The sequence below is a fragment of the Cannabis sativa genome, chromosome 5, assembly GCF_029168945.1.
Source record: "Cannabis sativa cultivar Pink pepper isolate KNU-18-1 chromosome 5, ASM2916894v1, whole genome shotgun sequence".
Classification (NCBI taxonomy): Eukaryota; Viridiplantae; Streptophyta; class Magnoliopsida; order Rosales; family Cannabaceae; genus Cannabis; species Cannabis sativa.
Window position 1 is genome coordinate 20,531,239 of NC_083605.1, and position 18,095 is coordinate 20,549,333.

General features: G+C 28.4%; 1 long non-coding RNA gene across 8 annotated transcripts; it reads left to right on the plus strand.

The window, feature by feature from the left end:
- Positions 1-2,904: 2,904 nt before the first annotated feature.
- On the plus strand, positions 2,905-6,885 carry LOC115714615 (uncharacterized). 8 transcript variants are annotated; one of them, XR_009687826.1, is made up of 4 exons: positions 2,905-4,339; positions 4,508-6,178; positions 6,275-6,399; positions 6,576-6,885. It is a non-coding gene; the product is annotated as an uncharacterized LOC115714615 (long non-coding RNA). The 8 variants fall into 8 exon arrangements; XR_009687824.1 differs by having other exon boundaries at positions 4,508-5,772; positions 5,857-6,399; XR_009687819.1 differs by having other exon boundaries at positions 4,508-5,690; positions 5,857-6,399.
- Positions 6,886-18,095: the final 11,210 nt, after the last annotated feature.

Below are 18,095 nucleotides of genomic sequence, written 5' to 3' on the forward strand. Positions count from 1 at the left end.
ATATTTCTTTTATCTTTTCTAATTTTTATTTTTAAAATAACATTTAATTTTTAAAAGTAGTTAGCAAATTTTGAAATGATATTTAGGTTGGTTGAAACCTAATTTTTCAAAAAGTAGGTTTAATTTTGAATTTTTTTATTATTTTTCGAAATTTAAATTTTTTTTATTTATTCCGAAATTAAATTTTTTTTTATTTTTTCGAGAAATTAAATTTTTTTTGATTTATTTATTTTTCGAAAATATTTATTTAAAATTAAATAAATCCTACTTCCAACTATCCAGCTAACCTTGTTGCAGGAGTATGTGGTTTAAACTTGTATGTAAGTTTTTAAAAACCTATTATTACTTGATTGCAAATAGCCATGGTTACTTTTTGCCAGATCTAATGATCTGATGGCTCCCTTGGTCAAGTTAATAATTTGTAACAGGTAAATTTTACAATCTTTTTTCATCTGTGTATGACCTAGCAACATGATAGGATCCATCCAAAGTGTGCCTGTGTGAGCCTATATGTTTATTTTATTATATAGATGCATATAGGTTGTTGCTAAATAAAATGTCACACCATGATAAATTTTATTTAGGTCCATTTAGTTATTGGACCTATTCAATTAATAACAGTTATTCATTTTAAGGTTAAATTCCTCTCTTTTGGGCCTTGTGTGAGAGTTGGGAGCCATAGAAGTGGGTACGACATACTGAACCCAGCACCCCCTCACATGAACTACCCCAATTGTGAAGGCCCATTTGCCTGATTTGAATAACTGTACTAGGTTAATTATATTAGTTTGACCTAATAAAATTGAATTAGCAACATAATTAACTTTTAAAATATATGAAAATTTATTTTCATTTTACTATTTTAAAGTTAAATTTAAGAAAAACACTTTTAGTTTAGATATTATTTCTAGACAAACTATTTGTATTTTTCTTGTATTTAATTAAATATAGAATTTTAACTAACTAGATTCTTTCTGGAGCTTATTTAATTAAATATTCCTATTTAAGTTATAAATTAGTTGTATCAACTGATTTTTCTTATCTAACTTAAATTTGAATATTTTATTTAAATTTTAAATCAAGTTGAGGAATCTTAGGCATTAGTTATTAAAGATTCTTAAGATATTTTTTAAGTTAATATCTTTTCAAATATTAACTTGAAATGGAATATCTTAGATATTTTTTTGGTTAATATCTTTTCAAATATTAACTTTAAAAAGATATCTTCAAATTAAGTGGTTACAACTTAATTTGTGATATTTAATTAAATCTAGATTTGAAATTATTTAAGTTTTAGATTTTTTCTATATAACTTAAATTAGATATTTTTCAAATTTTGAAAAGATACTTAGTCAAATAAGATATTTTCTAGATAGTAATTTCTAGACTACTTATTATTTCTAATATTTAAATAGGAAAATCATACTTTGTGAAATTAATTATTTAAATAATTAATTTTGGTACAATATTATTAAGTATATTTTTCCTAGTATTAAATAGAAATTAATAATTAAGCCTTCTCTACACTTAATTATTATTTCTTGAATTGAATACATTTAATTAAGTTGAAAAATCTAAATATCTAAGTTGATTTTCATCATGATACTTAAATATTTATTGATTTTTCATGACACTTAATTAAATAGAAAATTATTTTTAGGTTGAAATTTAATTTTTCAACTTAAATTTAAATAATTTTCAATATATATATTTTTCTTTATTTTATTAATCAATTTCGAAATTTGCATTTTATTTATGCAATATTTTCGAATTTTTTATTTTGAAAATTACATTGGGTTGTAAATTAACACTACTAGAAAATACATTTTCAGCGACTAGATTTTTGTGACCAAATCAACTTAGTCACTAATAGTTAGATTTTGTGACTAATTTTTAGTCGCAAATAATTTTAGTCATGAGACGATGTTTATTTAGAACCAAAAAAATCAATGACCAATTTTTTAGTCACTGTTTGTTATATTTAGTGACTAAAATAGTATTTAGTCACTAAAACTGTGGCGCCAAATTATAATAGTGGCGAGACTAATAATTTTTGGTGACTAAAATTATTTAGTCATTAAAAATTTAAAATTTGTGACGAAATAGTTAGTCAGTAAAAGTTAATGATCTTTTACAACTAAAATATTAGTCTTAAAATAATTTATTTTTACAATTATTAATAATTTATATGTACCAAGTAATTATTTAGTTTCCTTAAAACATAAGATTAATTATTACTATATTGAATATATATTAACTACTAATTTAATTCTTAAAAAATGTGATTAACATATATTATATTTTTTAAAAATATATATATATATATATAGTTATTGAATTATGAGTGGCAAATATATAGTTAAGAAAATTATTTTTACTAACAAAATATCTTAACAAATAGTGAATTTTGCTTCTAAAATTTTGTTGCAAAATAAATTAATTTGATTTATGATTTTTTTGTAGCAGTGAGTACTACAATAAATTTTTATTTATTATTATATTTATTTGGATGTACTTTTTTTTTATTTTTATTAATAATTTTTAATAATAAAGTTTTTTAAGTAGTGAAACAAAATTAATAATAAAATTTAGTTAAAATGAGTTGACAATGGCATTGAATTATGTTTATCTATTACATTTGTTCATATATGTATGAACAATATGTAAATATTATTTTTTTTTCTAGATATATTAATATTAGTTTGATATATTATTTTTAATATAATAAAAATTTAACGCGTTGATATTTTTATTAAAATATTAAATAATATACAAAAATAATAAATAATATAATTATTTTTTAGAGAAATATAATTATTCATTACTAAAAATAAACTTGATATACAATATTTATTTCTTTTGATTTTAGGCGGTAAATTCTAAAATTTTCCCTCTATATTTCAATTCCCCACCTTAATTAGCACTTATTCAGTTGAGCCTTCATTCGCATATTAGCACTCTCGATCATCTTCTTCTCCAAATGAACTTCTCTATCAGCTTTCTCTCACAACCTTAGCTCACTCTGACTCACCCTATCCTCACCCGACAGACTAAACCCAACCCTAACCTCTGCTTCACACCCAACGACGACGGTGGCCCTCGAGAGGTTCCGTAATATGCGCCTCACTGTATGTTGATTTACATTTCATTATGCACCAAACTAACTACTTCTTCTAGTATTAAGAATGATTTCTTACTACTTTTTTTTAGGTGAATTCTTTTTTCCACTGGAATTTGTTTGCTATAAAAATGACCAGTCTAAAATCCATCGAAACCCCTTCGTTATTATGTCTATTTGTGCAACTTATTTGCTCTAATTGGTTGCATTAATCAAGAACGCCACCTCTCTTCTCGCCCTCACTCTCTGTCATCTTCTCATCTATGTAAGTTAGTTGTGAGGGTTAAGATTTTTATATTTTTTCCAAGTTAAGGTTATCTCTATAGGATATAACTCTGTTGTTTATATCTTGCTTGATTTCTAGTTCACATCTGGTGAATATTGTATGAAAATTCATTTGTTTTCACATAATTTAATATTTCAAAATGCCTAATGCATTCAAAGCGTTTGAGAAAATGTCTCAGAGTCTTTGTTAATCTTTTCCTCTGTTTGTAATTATTATTTCAAATCTAGATATTCATCTATTTAAAATTTGTTCTCTTTCTATAGTAATAATATGGTCACTTCGTATTGTTCAGGTAAGAAATGATTCATTGCTTCTCTATGCTTTCTTTTTCTATATGTTCACAAAATTAATGTATCCAAACTTATGCAAAGAAAACAATAACAGTTTTCTCTCCCTCTGTCTGTATATAGTTTAAATTTGGGTGTATAATTTATGGCATGGCTCGATATAAATTTAAACAGTTTTTAGATAAATGTGTATAATGAATTGATTATGAGCTTTTCCAAGTTGAAACAGATGGAAAAGTGGGTGCAGGGAACTTCAGAAGCTCATTCTATGGAAACCTAATGTGTACTCATCAATTTGCAGCAGGAAAAAATATTCAGTTATGGAAACTCTGTTGTGGTGGCCTCAGTGGTTAAAAACTTCACCCTCTTATAGTTGAAACATCATTGTATTTTATGAATCTTGGGCGTGCTTTAGTTTGTTAATTATAAAATATTTTAATCGGCTGTGCTATGTATTATTTTGTATACTTATGGCCTATTTTGGGAGATATAGTTAATTTTTCACAGCAACTTTTTTGGTGTTCATTTCATGTTTGGCAACTTGGAAGGAAGAAGACCAACACCAGTGAGACTCATTTGAACTCAGGTAGCGGGATTAACCACTCTGGGTTAAAAAGGCATCAGGAAGTTCTTTCAGTAGTATTTCTGGTACGTTGTTATATTCTTTCTTTCTGCAACATGTTTTTTCAGTGTTAGCATAAATGTTTTTTCTTGTAGTGCAAGCTGCATGATTGGTATTTTTTTCCTTTAATTAGATATTGAGGATTTTCAACTGGGCCGTGAGGCCACTGGCAATTGCTTTTGGTTTGTTTGCAGCCATGAAATTTAGCTTATTTCTCGGATGAGGTGTGAGCTTAAAACTGAGGAAGGAGCGGAAAAAGCCGACTAGATCCAATGATAGTCATCAGGATGGCCAATCTTCCAGCACTGCAGCTTGGCTTCTACCTCCCGTTGCAAATATTCTCTTCAAAGAAGGCGTTACTCCAGCTACGGCCAGGTAATTACCAAAGATTTCAACCATTTGGCATTGACTTCAAGGTAATGTATTTAGTTATATATGTTGTAATGCCAAAAGTATAAGAAAATGTTAGCGTGTATATAATTAACTTTCACTGTTTATAACCGTACATTTGCAAATACACATTATACATATGTATATGATGTGTTACAATTGCAAAGTTGATTCACCTGGCATTGTATATATAAAAAAAGAACATTTTCTTTTAGATCAGCTGTTGTTTATTACATCAAATCAGGTTTGGTCTTGGCTAGGCAATTTGTTAAGTAAAATTTTTACTTAACAAGTATAATATTTAAGTATTACCCTTTTAGTTAAAAAAATTCTTCTAATCATTTTAAGTATTTAAAAAAAAAAAAATTCAATTACTAGGGACTCAAATATTTTTATGTCATGAGTAAGTTCCCATTTTGTCGGTTTTCAACTTTTCTTAGTTCAAATGACAAGGAATCTATCACTATTGAGCCCATAAATTCTGGGATTTTGAACGGAAGGAATTGGTTTTCGATTCCATTACCGCACAGAACGATTCAAAATCCATTTTACTTCTTGGGATCCCCTGTTGTTAGGCAGGGTTATTTGTGTCCCTATTTTTCTATTTTTGTCTATGATATATATTATTGAAATTGTGTTACAAGAACTATTATTGCAGCTTATATTGCTTGTTAATCTAACTACAATGAGTTCAAATTATGATTGCGAGTAGGCATTTGAGAGTAATATTGACATGGAATGGAAATTAATCAATTTTTTGGATTTTATGTTTCAAAAAATTAGTTTCAAGGGGCTGGCCTTTTGATTTACTATTAATTTCTAAATTTCTTCATGGTATAGATACAATTGTTCCAGACAATGACTTGAAAGTAGGTGATGTTTGTGCCTTTGTTATGACAAAGAACATTGGAATAATCTTATTCGAAGTGATTATTTTTCATAACAATGGAGTAGCAAACTCCCCTATGGCTATGCTATCAGTTCCAGGTAAAGAAGAACTCTGTTCTGTAGTAATATACTGTCTTGATCATTCCCTACTTCACCCTAAACATCACATATAACAATCTAGGTGAGAATTATTATAATGCTCCTAGACAATATAATTGAATGCAAACATGGCTACAAAGTTGACTTATACTACTGTTGTTTTCAGCTGCAAATAAGAGAAGTTCAACTACACCATCCAAGCCAAAGATAACCCCTTGTGCGAAAATTGAACCATCTTTTACTAGTGATTATGATAAAGCCAGCATGATTTCAGAGGACCTAATTGCACAGAAAATAATAGATGAACCTTCAGTTAACTAGTCTGATAAAGTGTGTGGAGAATCTCTTGTACATAAAAAATTTATAAGAAATCAGGAGTTGAGTAGAAAAGGAAAGGCTGAAGCTTTCCAAAGAGCTAAAGATTTTAAATCTGAAGACCCCTTTTTTATTGTTCCCATGCAACCATCATTTGTTGGATCCAAATCTAAGTATTGTATTGTAATTAATAAGTTTCTCAATTACAAGTCTATCTCTTCAAATATGTTTCTCATATTGATTTTACTTTGTTTTCATCTTATGTCTAGGGTGTGCCATCTCCCTTTGCAAAAAAGTACCTTTTCGGGATCAGTAGTACACCTCAACATGTGATCCTTACGGTTAAGGATGTGATTTTACTTCAATGCATATGTTTAATTTATTGATTTTACAGGTGAGATTTTATAGTACTGTTATATTATGTTTAACTTCTCTCACTGCTGTAGATTCTTCTCTGTTGCAAGATAATGCAGAGTGGAACTTTCATAATAGCTAAATTGTAGTGGCAGCTATGTATTGTTGCTGATTTTAATAATTTTCTTATAATTCTTTTACTGATCATGCCTACAGATGCTCAGAGGATACTTTAAGAGTTTGAGGGGTGTGTGCTTCTAGCTTCTGAGTTTGGAGCCAGATTAGGATAGAGGCTTCACATTCTTTTTTATGTTTGTTTGCCTAACTTAGTGTTAGTTTTTTTTTTTTTTTGTTCATTTAGTTGGGTTTGTATTGGGGTAACTTTTTTCTGTTTTTCATGTTGGCAACTCTGATTCATTGAGTTTATTGTTGTAGTTCATAGACAATACAATTCAAGCAAGGATTATGTAATTGAATTTTTTATGATTGCCATTGTAATTTTTATGTATTGAATAAATGTGTTCAATATTATTTAAATATAGCTTTTTGAATAATTTTTTTTTTATTATATAATTTAAATAAATATATTTAAAATTAAAAAAAATAATAATTAGTTTTTATGACTAAATATTAGTCACTGAATAATTAATTTATGTAATTCTTTATTTATTATTGCCAACTAAATTATTTAGTCACAAAATATTAGCTTTTTCGTGACTAAATTTTAGTTGTTAAAGTTTACTTTTTTGGTTGTTGAAAGTGCATATTGGTATTTATGTGATCAATACATCAATCTTACTGTGACTAACTTTAATATATTTTGTAACTAAATTTTAGTCATAGAAAATAACATTATTTGTGACTAAATATATTAGTCACTAAATCTCTTCTACGACCGACATTCAGCGACTAAATGGTGACTAAAAATAATTAGTCACAAAAAATTTTGGGTGACTAATTAATGAGTTTTAATGACCAAAAAACTAGTCGGGGAAAATGGGTTTTTTTGTAGTGTAATTATTTATTTTAATTAATTCTTGGACCAACTACAATCAATGATTTTTTCATTTAATTGATTAATTTAAAATAATAAAATTTAAAATATATATATATTATTAGAAATTGAATTAATTAGTCAAAAGAAAATCTAGATAGGTGATATTTTTGCTTGAAGTATTTCTTTTCTATTTTTATTATTTTCGAAAATTGTATTTTTATATACTTTAAATTTTCGAACCCAATAAATATATTCTCAAAGGAAATTTTTAAGTTGCTAATTATTTATTTAATTCAACTTAAATTAATTTCCTTAATATTTATATTTAAGATTATTACTAAGATGGAAATAATTAATTTTATTTCAATCACCATCTAAGTATAATTTTATAAATATTATATTAAATTCTTATTTTTGAATTTTAATTCTTAAATAGAATTTAATGAGATTTATTTATTAGAATAATAAAGAAAATACATTTTAAACAATGAGCTTTATTATTATTAAGATATTCGATCTCCATTGTGGGTTTTACACCGCGTTTGTTTTAGTGAGTAATCCTCCCTAATGGAGGAACGTTCATTAGCAATTTTGCACCGTTTAATCTCGCATGATAAGTGGTTTGTAAGTGTTTTATATGGTATAGATCACCCTAATGGTGGCGACCATATTTGACTTGCAAATTGCGAAACAATGGTAGAAGCTCATGAGATAGAATAGCCTTGACTCTCCCCTAAACGGGACAACGCTGGATTCTGATCTTGATCGAATAAAAGGTTGCTAGAATGTTTAACATTTTAGATGAGCTGACAACTCTATTCAATGGATGGTAGCTTTGACTCTCGCCTCAACGGGACACTGATATCAGTTTATTGAAAACCTTGGAAATTATTTAGGATTGAATTTTTTAAGTATTTTCTCATATCATTCCTACTTGCTATGTGCTTATAATTTCTGAATTGATTTTGTGTTAAACCATTATTAATTTCTATTTGTTGATTTCAATTATTTTGTAGTATCCTGTTTTGTCAAAATGAATCCCATGTTATCACTGTTGACTGAAAATAAGCTGAATGGATCTAACTTTAATAAATGGAATGAGAACATTAATATTGCTCTCATAGGAGAAAGTGCCTTGTTTGTTTTAACTGAGCCGTCACCTGAAGTGCCTGGGGACAATGCATCCAAAGCTGTGAAAGAAAAGTATGAGCGTTGGCAGAAAGCAAATGACAAAGCTCTATACTTTATGCTTTCTAGCATGGTTGACACCCTCAAAACTCGATTTTCTAAAGCGAGAGAAAGGTCTTGAAGTTATGACGAAGTTAAATGAGCTATTCGGTAAGGCATCACTTCAGTCACGCTTTGACGCGACTAAGAAGTACATTAACGCACGGATGGAACCTCATCAAAACGTGTGTGATCATGTTCTCCTCATGTCCAGTTATTTCCAAGAAGCCCAGGATCATGGTGCTGAAATGGACAGTGCTACTCAAGTTAGTCTTATCTTGAATAGCCTGACTCCAGCATTTCTACCATATACATCAAATTATGTCATGAATAAGAGGGAAATTGACTTTCATGAATTAGTCAATGACCTTCAAACTTATGAAAATTTGATTGGAGGACCCAAGAAGAAAGGGAGTAAACCTCATCCTGGTAATGGTAATGGGACAATAAAACCTGAAGCTAATGTTACCTCTGCTTCAAAGCCCAAATCGAAGAAGAAGTGGAAGAACACCAAGAAACGAACAAAAGCCAATAAAAAGGCTGTTCCTTCTGGTGATGCTACACTTAAAGGAAAGTGTTTCTACTGCAATGAGAAAGGTCATTGGAAACCCCAGTGTCCTAAACTTCTTGCAAAGAAACAAGGTATTTCCATTTATAAACTTTAAAAGTTTAGTGAATTATTATCCAATTGGATTTATGATTCTAGACTAAACTTTGTTTATTTTCTTCTTCTTATAGGCCAAGCTACTTGAACTCAGATGAGTTGGATCAGCAAGCTGGACCAAGGGTGAAATCGTCCAGATGAAGATGAAGCTCTTCAATTTTTTTTTGAATTAATTGTTTTAGTTTGAAGACAATTTGGATTGCAAGTTTTAGTCAGGGATATTTATCCCTGTTTTTCTCATATTGTTGCAATACATTTTTTTTTATTAATAAAGTTTTATTTTTCGAAATTCACTATTGCAATTTATGAGATTGAGCTTCATTTAATTCTTCATCAATTATTACCACATTATATTTGTATGTTTGTATGTGTAAGTGTTTTTATTATTGATGCAAATTCTATAATATATACAACTCTTCATAGAGTTATATTATATAAACACTAGAAATTATTTCTATGTTTATCAATAATTGTTATTTCTCATACAATTATTAAGAATTTGTTTAATAAAAGGATCTTATGATCTGATAGGGGTGGAGAAAAGTTAAGAAAACTATGCAGTTCAACGATCTTTTATATCTAATGAACTCTGGATAGTATTCAACTCCACATAAACTCTGTCACACTAAGAGAATGATGATCTTTACAACCTTTAGGGGTGGATCATAATCTCTATATACTTAGGGGTGGAGGTTATCCATAGTACCCTATATGTATATTCTTAGGGGTGGAGTCTATTCCACAATTCCCTATGAAACACATATCTTGTTTAAACATAGAAGTAATATAATGAGTCAGCTATTGTCAATATAAATTCTTGATCTTGATTGTATGTTCCATTTCAATTTTACTGTTGTAAGTAAAAGTTTGATACCTTTGAAAGTTCTTTGTTAAAGTTTCACACTACCTTAATTGAGTGGGAGAATTTTAAAGTTCTATACCCATCTTCATTAGGTTGATAATTGTGATAGGTACTTAAGAACACTACTGAAAAGCAAATCTAACCATTCACATGGGTAGGTATAGCTTATTAGTATTATGAGAATAAGATAAAGAACTCTAGTTCAGTCCATTCGAATGACTAGAACCAAGAATTCTTAATCCTCATAAAATTTGATGGTATCTTAATTTTGATTACTTTATCTCTGGCATGTATTTTTCACTTCAAATACTAGTCTGCTATGTTGATGACTTAGTCTTGACTTAATGATTAAGACTAATACAAAAGTCACAACTAGGTAACTCTCTAAACAATCAGAGGTTAAAAGTATTATTTAACCAGACATCTGCTATTGAGTGGGAGCTATCTGAGATGTAATCAAATAGGAACATTAGAAGATATTCAAGAAGGATTTATGAAAGTGATCTATATGTCAGATATTAAGGAACTGTTTATCAGTTGTCTTTGTATCTCACCATCTAATTTCGAAATTCAATAAGATGGTGCTTACTTTGGGGGTGGAGGAATTATTGTATAATAATTCAAGCTCTACCAGAGAAGAACTATAACTTGGTCTATTCGAAAATACCAGAAAGTTATATCACTGAAGAAAAGTCTACACTGTATTATCTCAATTACATATTTTAAAATATGAGAGATATGTCTTCTGTTAATTCAGATGTACTTTTAAAACAGTAAAGATTTCAGTATCCCTTGATAAGTAAAGCATATAGTAAAGGATGTTTCATAAGTGTATTTATGAACTAGTTTCCAGAAGTTTGGGTGGATTCAAATATACTACACTTGATCTGAAGATCAAGATATCAGATTGACCTATTTGCACAGTTTGTTTTATATTAGTGCAAGTGGGAGTTTGTTGGGTTCTATGCCCTAAATAAAACTCTTTACAATCTGATTAGTTATCAATATAAGAAATTAGAAGTGATTGATGTTTGCATGAATTTTACATGCTAATGGTTTAATATGTTTAATATGTTTATTACATTCATACACACAAAATCAGTTAAATCCAGATCATATGTTTATTCACAATTACAGTATCGTCAACACAGTGGAATGTGATTGTGATCATATGAATCAAAAGTTTTGGTCCCTGTTTCATCAGTGTTATTGGATTTACACTAATGTGATAATCAGCGATGATGTGTACTTACACTTGGAGTAAGTGTTATGTTCTTTCCAGGACATTAGTAAAGTATACTAGTTTCGAATGTATGGAGTATACATTGGACTGGACCGATATTGCAACTAAGTTAAGATATTACAAACTTACCGTTATACATATCTTTCCAAGTCAATATCAGTAGTTGATCTTAAGATTAAAAGAATCTAAATCTTGATATGCTTGGGCTCAACTCAGGAGTGATATTCATGTTCTTAGATTTATTAGTTAAGCCTACTTTCGGGTCAGGGTGATGCGTATATTTCGAGAACATGATAGTATGATTGAGTGGGAGTGCTGAACATAAATATGGAATCTATAGCTTCTACTGGTGTATAGAAGTTAAGTGATGATTCCCTTCGAGCTTAGCAAATAGAAGTAAATGGATGAGCTCTTGTTTAACTGACTAATTATTAGATCACTAAACACCATTTACAGGTAGCTAAGTGTTTTAAGGGGCAAAATACATTGAGGGGTGAGAACGGTAAAGAAATCCCATCTCGATGTAAATCATCTATATAGAGGATCTTTAAATCACAATAAGATTATAACAATGGTTAAATGAGATAGTATATTGGTATCGTGAAACATACAATATGCTCTATATAAGTCTGAGAGTGCAATTCTAAGTTCTAAGAGTGGATTCAACGAAGAATTAATAAGTAGGAATTTACTTGGTAAATTTGGTTCACTTATTGGAAGCTCAGCATATAGATCCATGGTCCCCATTCTAGTTGAGCACATTCTGCTTGTAAGACTCATTAATTGATTCGTGATTGGTCAATTATAATTCTAAAGTTAGACTATGTCTAATTTTATGAATTTTCACTAAGCAGGGGTGAAATTGTAAGGAAAAGAGTTTTCTAGGTTTATTTATTTATTAATAGACTTTATATGTCTAATTAATAATTAAATTAAATGACAATATTATTTAATAATGTATTTTAATTATTAAATAATTAGTTTTGGCATTTAAAAGGTTAGAATTGGAAAATTGGCATTTTTGAGAAAATATAGATAAAATTTGATAAAATTGCAAAATTAAGTGAGGCCCATTAACACCACATGGCCGGCCACTTAAATAGATTTTTCAAATCAATATTTTCATTATTTTAATGCCAAATAAATCCTAACCTAAACCTAGTAGTTGCCTATAAATAGAAAGTGATGGCTCACTCTCATAACATGCTTTCATTAGCTTTCTGACAGAAATTTCTCTCTTCAGAAAACTGAGCCTTCTCACTTTCTATCCTTGGCCGAAATACCTCTCTCTCTTTTCCCTTCATCTTTTTCGTGACCCTAGTGAAAGAGTAAGTGCCCACACACAGCAAGCAGTAACTCAATCATAGATTGGAAGACTGTGAAGGATCAAAGCTTGAATAAGGAGGAGATTCGGGCTCAGATCTTGATTATACTCTGCTACAGAAAGGAATCAAGGGTTAGAGATCTGAGTGGAAGGAGACATTTATTCCGCTGCATCAATGTAAGGTTTTCTTAACTTTATATGTGTTTATTTTATCGTTTTAGAAAGTTCATATTTAGGATGTTAATAAACATACTTGTGAGTAGATCTAAGATCCTGGTAAAATAATTTCCAAAAATTATCATATCAGTAAAACCCTATGTCTGATAAATCTAGGAAACTTTATTCACATAGTCATGTTTACTTTCCAATGTGTTGACGGCACAATAAACAGGATCAAGTATGTGAAAAGGGTTTCAGATGAATTTATACATTATGTACATATAATCATGAAATAAATCATGTGAACCATACAACATTAAATGTTATTTCTGATCTATATTAATAAGTAAATCTGATTATATTGAAATGAGTTTTATTTAGGGCATAAAACCCAACAAACTCCCACTTGCACTAATATAAAACAAAAAGTGCGTTTCAAATAATCTCAACACCTCGATATACAAATCAAGTGTAGTAGTAGTAAACTCCTCGTAATAGGATCTGAAAGGTTGAATTAAACACAACCTTTTCTCCACCATTACTCTTCCTTTAATCACAAAATCATTGATAATGTGAAATTCCTCTCTATATGTCTTACTCTCTTGGGATACTGGATTCTATACCTTTGGCAACTACTTTTGGTTAATCAGGAAATTAACACTAGTAGTTTAAGGCAATTTGGAATGGTGCCAAAGATGCATAGAACTTTCCTTAGACTGAATAAGTACCTTTCCTGCAACTTTAACATTCAGTCTCTCTCTGGTAGACCTAGAGACTTCAGATAGGTTTTTACACTTCTCCAAAATCACTATTCCACCCCCAGAGTAACCACCATCTTATCCAAAAGATTTACTAGCACAAAAGCAAATTTCGAAATCTGATATGGTGTAGTCTAAGAGTTTTAAACATACCCTTATAGACTAACATATAGTTCCTCTTCTTAATCTTAGGATTTACTTGATTGTCTTCCAATGTTCTTCTCCTGGATTAATCTGATACCTACTCATTACTCCCACTAAACAGCAGGTGTCTGGTCTAAGGCATACAAAAGCATATCTAAGACCTCTCACTGTTGATATAAGAAATTCTTTCATGGCTTTATCTTTTCTGGAATAGTTGAGACTTTTCCTTAGATAAAATCTATGCCTAAGAAGTTGTGAAGCTTCTATAGATTGCCATTAGAAAGAAAATGCTTCAGCATCTTACTAAAGTAAGTTGCTTGCATTAGAGTAAGTAATTACCAGGTATACCACAAGCCATAGGTTTAGATAAACTCAAACCTATAATACTAGGAACAGGAAGTTTTGTTAAGTCCATTGAATAGACTTATAAACGTAAATTTCCTTTTATGTCATTGTAATAGAAAACTTAAGGTTACTCCATGTGAATGGATTAAACCATAGTTCTATTGGCTTTCTTCTTAGTTTCTTATCTTGACAATCCATTACTTGTTTAAACTCACAATGGATTTTAATCACTAGTGTTTCCCAAGTCATAAGAAGGTGAGTTCCTAGAAACTCTCCCACTACGACGAGGTACCGTGAATTATGTCTAAGAAAACTAAATGGTATTGACCTCTTCGGTTGTGACAAGACAACAGAGGCAGTGGGATCATCATATGTTATATAAGATGATAGAACACTTTTGGAATCAAGAAAAATATCTCCTTTATTTGCTACTTGTTTTCAGACTTAGTCATTATCTTAGAAAAGTAGTATTTGTTTGAACAAACACTTTCTTATCTATTGACAATGGGATGGTCCACCCCTAATCACTTAGAATAGCTAACAAACCATGGTTAACAGTTCTAGCTTTTCTTAAGATTTTGATTAGGTCCATGAATCTAGTAATGATTTACATTAAGTATACAACCATTACATCATTCTGAAATTGTATTACCATAAAAGGAATTAGGCAACGACTAGTAACTAATCATCAACATGAAACTCGAAATTTCTGGGGATGTAAGTTTGGATATAATTCAAAAATCAATTTAATGATCTTTGAACTGCATATCTACTAACTATTCCTCCACCCCTATCAGTTCGCAAGATCTTTAACCACTTACCTTAATGGTTTTAACCATTGCTAGAAATTAATGAAATTTTTCAAACATTTCAAATTTCTTGCTAAAAGGTATAATCTAGAGTTATCGTTTTAATAATACAACGAAAAACTCATATCCACCTCTGAATGTACATCCATCTGCGAATGAGATGAACTTACTTTCACTGGATATAGGCATATTAACTCTTTGCAGAGATTGATCTTGTCAAATCCACTATGAACAAGATACAAATGCCATAGATTAAAAAAAAAAGGTAGTGTCTTTTGATGACATAGGTTTAGTTACATCAAAGAGTTCTTAGAATAGTGCAAGTGGATCCTGGTCACAGAATACCTAACTCATATTCCATACAGTTTTAATCCATTAATAGAAGATGGATGTTGAACACTTGAGAAAGTGTAACTGTATTGTATTCTGGAATTAGAAATATAAGAAAATTTCTGTTTGGAATCTAAAATTAAAGTCAAAGACTTAAATTTATACCAAATATAATGAGTAATTCTATCTTGGACCACCACTACTAATACAAACTCTAAGTCAGATTTGCCCATACAAGTAGGAGATTTCTAAGATTGAGGATTTATATCAATTGGGAATAGAATTTCGGGATTATAATCATATGCGTCATTTAATTTCTTAAGAGAAAATATAGAATGACATGAAATGATTTATAGACCATTCATCCAATGCTATGTTATTGAGCTAATTCGAAATGAATAAGCTAAGAGGAATTAGGATAATTTCGTTTAAAATAAGAATCCAACGATGCTTCGATTAGCGAAAGTCAAAGTAATCTTATTTATACAATCTTCTTGTTTCATATCGTAAAAATACTAGTCTAAGGTGTCATCAATTGATGAACAGCTAGATGTCGCATATACAATATTTATCTTTCGAGATCTAACACTATTATGTATGTCTAATGGTGAAAATCCACTAGGAATTTATCTCATTAGATAAACAAGCCAAGTTAGACCAACAATGAAGATTCGAAATTAAACTACAATTTAATAACAGAAAATAACATGGTTCAATATAAATTCATACATAATTCAGAAATTATAAACATATAGCAAGTAGGAATGACAAGTGAAAATACTAAAACTTATAATCCTAAATAATTTCTAAGGTTTTCAACAAACTCATATCAGTGTCCCGTTTAGGCGAGAGTCAAAGCTACCATTCATTGAATAGAGTTGTCAGCTCGTCTAAAATGTTAAACATTCTAGCAACCTTTTATTCGATCAAGATTGGAATTCAGCGTTGTCCCGTTTAGGCGAGAGTCAAGGCAATTCTATCTTATGAGCTTCCACCATTGTTTCATAATTTGCAAGTCAAGTATGGTCGCCACCATTAGGGTGATCCATACCATACAAAACACTTACAAACTACTTATCATGCGAGGTTAAACGGTGCGAAATTGCTAATGAACGTTCCTCCATTAGGGAGGATTACTCACTAAAACAAACGCGGTGTAAAACCCACAATGGAGATCGAATGTCTTAATAATAAAGCTCATTATTTAAAGAGAGTTGTATTTTCTTTGATTCTCTTTATTTATTCTATTTATTTTAAATATATATTTATTTAATTAAAATTTCCAATTTAGAATGAAAAATTCTAAATATAAATTTTAATTTAATATTTATAAATTTTACTTAGATGGTTATGAAAATAACATGAATTATTTCCATCTTAGTAATAATTTCCAATAAATATTTAGAAAAATATTCAATTTAAGTTGTTACAAAATTAATTTAAATTAATTTACAACTCAAATTTTATTTTCTATAAATATATATATTGCATTTCGAAAAATTAAAGTATTTAAGAATACAATTTGAAAATGCATGTTAAAATAAAAAATTAATCCTGGAAAAATTATTCTAATTTAATGTTGGCCCAAAATTAATTAGTAAAATTAATTTACAACAAAAAATATAATTTTCCTATTTAATTAAATATATATAAGAAAAATTTCAAATATTTAAGTATGATGATGAAAATCAACTTCAATATTAATTTTCTATTTAATTAAATACACTAGAAAAATACTTCAAGCAAAAATATCACCTATCTAGATTTTCCTTTGACTAATTAATTCAATTTCTAATAATATATTTTAATTCAATTTATTTTAAATTAATCAATAAATGAAAAAATCATTGATTTAAGTTGATCCAAGAATTAATTAAAATAAATAATTAATTTACAACTTAATCTATTTTTCAAATAAAATTTGAAATTCCAGCATTTAAGAAATGCAATTTCGAAATTTGATTAATAAAATAAAGAAAAAATATATTTTGAAAATTATTTAAATTTAGTTGAAAAAATAAATTTCAACTAAAAATAATTTTCTATTTAATTAAATGTCATAAAAAAAATATTTAAGTATGATGATAAAAATCAACTTAGATATTTAATTTTTAAATTAATTAAATGTATTAAATTCAAGAAATAAATAATTAAGTGTAGACAATGCTTAATTATTAATCTCTAGTTTAATACTAGGAAAAATATACTTAAAATAAATTGTACCAAAATTAATTAATAAATAATTAATTTCACAATGTATAATATTTCCTATTTAATATTAGAAATAATAAGTAGTCTAGAAATAACTATCTAGAAAATATCTTATTTGACTAAGTATCTTTTCCACAAAATTTTAAAAAATATCTAATTTAAGTTGTATTAGAAAAAATCTAGAACTTAAATATTTTCAAATTTAAATTTAATTAAATATCAAAAATTAAGTTGTAACCACTTAATTTGAAAATATTCCATTTTAAGTTAATATTCGAAAAGATATTAACTTAACAAATATCTAAAATATTCCATTTTAAGTTAATATTCGAAAAGATATTAACTTAAAAAAATATCTAAAGAATCTTAATAACCAATGCCTAAAATTCCTCAACTTAATTTTGAAATTTTAAATCCAAAAGATATTCAGATTTAAGTTGGTTAGTTGAAGATAACTAAATATCAACTTAAATAGGAATATTTAATGAAAAATTTAAATTAAGCTCCAGAAAGAATCTAGATGGTTATAATTCTATATTTAATTAAATACAAGAAAATACATATAGTTTAGCTTAGAATAAAGAATTCTTTAAACTATAATTTTCTTAAATTAATTTCAAAATAAATGAAATTAATTATGTTGCTAATCAATTTTATTAGGTT